At 53.9% G+C, this 6,670-nt stretch overlaps 1 pseudogene across 1 annotated transcript; it reads left to right on the plus strand.

Moving 5' to 3' along the window:
* The first annotated feature begins 1,254 nt into the window (after positions 1–1,254).
* On the plus strand, positions 1,255–6,091 carry LOC108298153 (annotated as a pseudogene). Its single transcript, XR_001822461.2, has one exon. The product of XR_001822461.2 is annotated as a histone-lysine N-methyltransferase EHMT2-like (transcript).
* Positions 6,092–6,670: the final 579 nt, after the last annotated feature.

A 6,670-nucleotide genomic window follows, 5' to 3' on the forward strand; every position in this document is an offset into this window, starting at 1 on the left:
ACTGATTCGGTTCTGCTGACCTAGTCCCCTCTGACCAGGCCCCCACTGATTCGGTTCTGCTGACCTAGTCCCCTCTGACCAGGCCCCCACTGATTTGGCTCTGCTGACCAGGCTGCCCCGACCAGGCACCCACTGATTCGGTTCTGCTGACCAGGCTGCCGCGACCAGGCCTCCACTGATGAGGGCCTCACTGATGAGGACACACCCACCAGATCCTGTTGACTAGGTCCCATGTGACCAGGCCTCCACTGAATAGGACCAGTTGACCTGGTCACCAGTGACCCAGCCCATGCTGACAAGGACAACAGTAAGCCCCACATGACGAGGTCTCTACTGAGCAAGCACCGCAGCCCAGGTTTGCACTGACCAGACACCAAATAACCAGCTGCCCCTAAATCTCCCCTCACCAACACCCCACTACTAGGTCCCCCTGATGAGGCTCTCTCTAGGCAGACCCCTGTTGACCAGGCCCTCACCAAATAGGCCTCACTGACAAAGTCCCCACTGACCAGGTCCACACTGATCAGGCCCCTCTGACTAGGCCCCCCTGGCAAGGCCAAAGTGACGAGGTGCTTACTGGCCAGGTTTCAAGTGACTAAACCCCAGTGACTACACCTTCACTGACAAGGTCCCCTCTCATCAGGGCCTCACTTGCCAGGCCCCCAGGGACCAGTGACTAGGCTCCCAGTGACCAGGGGGACCTTGGTCCTAAATTTCTTTAAAGTCATGTTCAGGCAATGTGATGTTTGAAAAACCACTACTAGCTTTGTCCACAGATTTAAGTTATCAAAAGTTACGCAAGGTAGTTTTGACATCGAATGCAGCTTTAAACAATTTAAAAAAATGATACTAGGTTTACTTCTCAAAGCAAATTATACAAGAGAGCCCCCAACCCTGTAAACTACACACTAGGGTCTGGGGGGAAATGGGGGAGGGATGGGGGGGTGGGGAGGTGGGGAGAGATAGCATGGGGAGAAATGCCAGATATAGGTGAAGGGGAGGAAGGCAACAAATCACACTGCCATGTGTGTACCTATGCAACAATCTTGCATGTTCTTCACATGTACCCCAAAACCTAAAATGCCATAAAAAAAAAAAACCTAAACATTCTGACACAAATGCACAAAATTAAGTTGGCAACATTAAGGAAAATCACATTAATTCTGAGATACAGAGTGTGATGTTGAGCAAACTCTTGGCCTTGACTCTTGAAATAATTTCAGAGCAGTTCTCAGTTTTGGCCATCAGGAAGGGAAACTGCCTATGGAACTCTCGCAAACCAATCAGATTAACAAACCATTCAGAGTGCCATATAAAACCTGGGTGATACAGGGAATGCCAGATGGAAAAGCTGACTCTGGTTTTCTGGCCCCACCCCATCTGTATGAGAAGGACTATCCTGTCATTATGTGCAATGTTTGATGTTTTCACGTATGTTCCTGTCTCGGGAAAACACTGAAGATTAGCTAGCAACCAGGTGGTTGTACCTCATTGGTAAAAGTCTTGGGATGGTTTAATCTCATGGCTTTGCCTGATGTTCACATAAACCCCACTCTTCCTACCCAAGCTGACAGCGTGTTATTGTTTGTGTATGTTCTATGGCTACTTGCTTCCAAAATGCACAATTTAATGTGAAAAAAAGTATGTTGCTATGCCCATCTCTTCTGTCACCAAAATGAAAAGGCTCACAGAATTCCTCTCCCCACCCTCCAGACACATTGCACACTGACATTCTCTGGAAGTGTGGAAGGCCACGTACAAAGTGTAGAAGTGAGAAACTCCTGCTGTGCACCAGCTGCCTGAAGAAAAGCTTTGGAGGAGTACAGGAGGCAAGTTGCTCAGCTTTGCTCTTACTGTGCTCATTTGCTGCCACAAAAATGGGTAGACTTTTAAAAGCCATGGTGTGGGTCACCTGTAACTTCTGGACCCACCATGATTCTTCCGCAGTCTCCTTTGCCAAATCAAAGCTTTGCAGCAGGCAATCCAGACACTTGTCACTGGATGCAGGGAATGACACCTCACAGTGGAATGGGCACTGGCAGGCAGGGGGCAGAAGCAGTCCTCTAAGAAACAGTAGCTGTGGCACAAGTAGAGGCCAGTGCTACAGTACAGATGGCAAGCAGGAACCCCACACGTCCAGCTCGATGTCACAACATGGGGAACATCCTACGTCACCCATTACGGCTGATCAGCAGCCTCCACAGGTGGGTCTTTCAGGAGGCAGGAAGTGGAGCAAGGGTCCATGGCTGAGTGCATTATAGGAATATAAACATCATCCATGTCTGGCATGACAAAAACTTTCTGAAGCTCTTGCTCCAGTTTCTTCTCTATCCAGTCTGTCACGTGAACTAAAGTCACTTCTCTCTCTCCAAGTTTTGGCCGAGCTTTCAGCTCCACACGTGGTGGCTTTCGGAAACCATACCATACTCGGCCAGTTGGCGGTGGTGGAATGTTGACTGCCAAGCTTCCTCTGCATTCTTGTACTTCAACAGTGAGCAGCAGGGGTGTGTTGGAGAGTTCTTCAATCTTCTTTTTAATAAACTCTGTCTCTGTTGCTTTTTGGAAATATTTTGACTTGGTAATTTATCAACAAACATTTGAACTGCCAGAGTTAGCTTACAGGACACTTGCCAGAGTTATGTGTGACTATTTTAAACACTTTAAATGCTTGGAACAGGAAGCTGCAGCAGCAGGGACTGAACCCCCTCCAGCCACCACCAGCCTGGAAGAGCAGCCCAAGGTCCACCTAGCCGGGAAAACCATGTCCAAACCAGGAAATGGACAGCCCCTAGTCCCTGAGAAGCCGCCCCTGAAGGACAGCATTTCCACATGAGTGACAGCGTCCACTCACTGGGAAAGGTGACCTCAGATGTGGCCAAAAGAAGGAAGCTGAACCCAGGGTGCGGCCTGTCGGAGGAGTTAGGTTCTGCCTGACGTTCAGGAGAAGTGACCCTGGTGAAAGGGGATCCCAGGTCCCTGGAGGAGTGGGGACAGTGGTAGATGATGACTTCAGTCTCTACTATGATTTTTACTCTGTGGATGAGCACATGGACTCTGACAGCAAGTCGGAAGCTGAAGCTCTAACTGAACAACTAAGTGAAGAGGAGGAGGAAGAGGAATAAGAGGAGGAAGATGAGGAGTCAGGGAATCAGTCAGATAGGAGTGGTTCTAGTGGCCGGCACAAGGCCAAGAAGAAATGGCGAAAAGACAGCCCATGGGTGAAGCCATCTCGGAAACGGCACAAGCAGGAGCCTCCGAGGGCCAAGGAGCCACGAGGAGTGAACGGTGTGGGCTCAGGCCCCAGTGAGTACATGGAGGTACCTCTGGGGACCCTGGAGCAGCCCAGCGAGGGGACCCTCTCCCTCAACCATGCTGGGGTGTCCAATGACACATCTTCGCTGGAGACAGAGTGCAGGTTTGAGGAGTTGCCCCTGTGCAGCTGCCGCATGGAGGCACCCAAGATTGACTGCATCAGTGAGAGGGCAGGGCACAAGTGCATGGCCATGGAGAGTGTGGACAGAGAGCTTTCGGGCTGCAATGCCACCATCCTCAAGCGGGAGACCATGAGGCCACCCAGCCACGTGGCCCTGATGGTGCTCTGTGAGACCCACCGCACCCGCATGGTCAAACACCACTGCTGCCCGGGCTGCGGCTACTTCTGCATGGCGGGCACCTTCCTGGAGTGCCACCCTGACTTCTGCGTGGCCCACCACTTCCACAAGGCCTGTGTGTCTCAGCTGAATGGGATGGTCTTCTGCCCCCACTGTGGGGAGGATGCTTCTGAGGCTCAGGAGGTGACCATTCCCCGGGGTGATGGGGTGACCCCACTGGCCGGCACTGCAGCTCCTGCACCCCCACCCCGTCCCAGGTTGCCCCCGGGAGAGCAGACACTTCCCAGCCCAGCGCCCGGATGCGAGGCCATGGGGAGCCCTGGCGCCCACACTGCTATCCCCTGGCCGACACCATCAACAGCTCAGGACCCTCCCTGACCCTGCCCAATGGGAGCTGCCATGGGGCTGCCACTGGGGCCAGGCCGGGAGACCCTGGAAAAGGCCCTGGTCATCCAGGAGTCAGAGAGGTGGAAGAAGCTCCGTTTCCATCCTCGGCAGTTGTACCTGCCTGTGAAGCAGGGCGAGCTGCAAAAGGTGATCCTGATGCTGTTGGACAACCTGGACCCCAACTTCCAGAGCGACCAGCAGAGCAAGCGTAGGCCCCTGCATGCAGGCGCCCAGAAGGGCTCTGTGGAGATCTGCCATTTGCTGCTGCAGGCTGGAGCCAACATAAATGCAGTGGGTACCACTGATGGAGGCCGTGGTGAACAACCACCTGGAGGTGGCCCGTTACATGGTGCAGACTGGCGGCTGCGTCTATACCAAAGAGGAGGGCGGTTCCACCTGCCTCCACCATGCAGCCAAAATCGGCAACTTGGAGATTGTAAGCCTACTGCTGAGCACGGGACAGGTGGATGAAAACGCCCAGGACAGTGGTGGGTGGACACCCATCATCTGGGCTGCAGAGTATAAGCACATCGAGGTAATCTGCATGCTATTGACACAGGGCACTGACATCACCCTCACTGACAACGAAGAGAACATCTGCCTGCACTGGGCCTCGTTCACTGGCAGCGCCACCATCTCTGAAGTCCTTCTGAATGCATGCTGTGACCTCCAGGCTGTCAACTACCACGGGGACACGCCCCTGCACATCGGAGCTCGGGAGAGCTACCATGACAGCGTGCTGTTATTCCTGTCATGTGGAGCCAACCCTGAGCTGCAAAACAAGGAGGGGAACATGGTATGGGACCTGACTCCCAAGCGCTCCAACTTGCGGTTTGTGCTTCAACTCAACCGCAAGCTCTGACTCGGTAGGAAATCAGGCCATCCACACAGAGAAGATCATCTGGCGGGATGTGGCTCGGGGCTATGAGAACATGCTCATTCCCTGTGTCAATGGTGTGGACGGGGAGCCCTGCCCCAAGGATTACAAGCACATCTCGGAAAACTGCAAGATGTTCACCATGAACATCGACCGCAACATCACCCATCGGCAGCACTGCACGTGTGTGGACGACTGCTCCAGCTCCAACTGCCCGTGTGGCCACCTCAGCATCCCGTGCTGGCATGACAAGGATGGGCGATTGCTCCAGGAATTTAACAAGATTGAGCCCCCACTGATTTTTTAGTGTAACCAGGCATGCTCCTGCTGGAGAAGCTGCAAGAGCTGGGTCATACAGAGCGGCATCAAGGTTTGGCTACAGCTCTACCAAACAGCCAAGATGGGCTGGGGGGGAGGGGTCCATGCCCTACAGACCATCCCACAGGGAACCTTCATCTGCAAGTATGTCGGGGAGCCGATCTCTGATGCTGAGGCTGATGTGAGAGAGGATGATTCTGACCTCTTCAACTTAGACAACAAGGATGGAGAGGTGTACTGCGTTGATGCTCGTTACTATGGCAACATCAGCCGCTTCATCAACCACCCGTGTGACCCCAACATCATTCCCGTCTGGGTCTTCATGCTGCACCAAGACCTGCAATTTCCACGCATTGCCTTCTTCAGTTCCTGAGACATCCGGACTGGGGAGGAGCTAGGGTTTGACTATGGCGACCACTTCTGGGATATCAAAAGCAAATACTTCACCTGCCAGTGCGGCTCTGAGAAGTGCAAGCACTCAGCTGAAGCCATTGCCCTAGAGCAGAGCCATCGGGCCCACCTGGACCCACACCCCCCGAGCTGCTGCCCAAGCTCAGCTCCCTGCCCCCTGTCAACACCTGAGAACGGACCACACCCTTCCTCCCCAGCATGGACGGCCACAGCTCAGCCACCTCCTCTGCCACCAGCTTCTCGCAGCCCAAGCCTGGGGGTGCTGCCATATTCTCTCTCCACCACCCCTTCACACATTCCTGACCAGAGACCCCAGACAGGCCCTGAAGGTCTGACAGCCCCTCCCTCCCAGAGCTGGTTCCTCCCTGGAAGGGCAGCTTCAGGGCCACCCCCTGTTCCCCATCCTCAGCTGAAGTTTGATGAATTGAAGTCGGGCCTCTATGTCAACTGGTTCCTTTTGTTCTCAATAAATGTCGGGTTTGGTAATTAAAAAAAAAAAGAAATTAATATATTGAAAACATGTTTGAACCCTTATTTTAATTGCGCCGTTAAAACATTTGACTTAAAAAAAAAAGGCCTCGCTGACCAGGCCCCCACTGTCTAGGCCCCACTGAAGAGGACCGCACTGATGACACCCCCACTGAGCAGGTCCCCTCTGAGCAGGCCCTGATGCCCTGTCCCACTACCAGGCCTCCACTCACCAGGTCCTAACTGACCTGGCCCTCACTAACTGCCCTGCATGAAAAGGTTCCCACTGACCAGGTCCCCCTAACCATGCCCCCATAGAATTGATCCCACTGACCAATATTCCCCTGACCACAGTCCCACTGACCAGGTCCCACCTGACAAGGCAAACGCTGGGTCCCACTGACCAGGCCCCTGAGCAGTGGTGCTCAAAGTTCCCTTCCAATGCCCCCCTCAGTCCACAGACCCTTCCATCCTGTCTGCACCCCCAGGGCCAGGGCCCCCCTCCAGGATGCAGTCTGCCTCAGGCTCCAGGTATCCAGCTTCAAGCTCACCCCTGTGGCCCTCTGGCCCCTGGCCAAACTGACGAGAACCCCCTTCC

This window comes from Cebus imitator, unplaced genomic scaffold (assembly GCF_001604975.1).
Source record: "Cebus imitator isolate Cc_AM_T3 unplaced genomic scaffold, Cebus_imitator-1.0 Scaffold896, whole genome shotgun sequence".
Classification (NCBI taxonomy): domain Eukaryota; kingdom Metazoa; phylum Chordata; class Mammalia; order Primates; family Cebidae; genus Cebus; species Cebus imitator.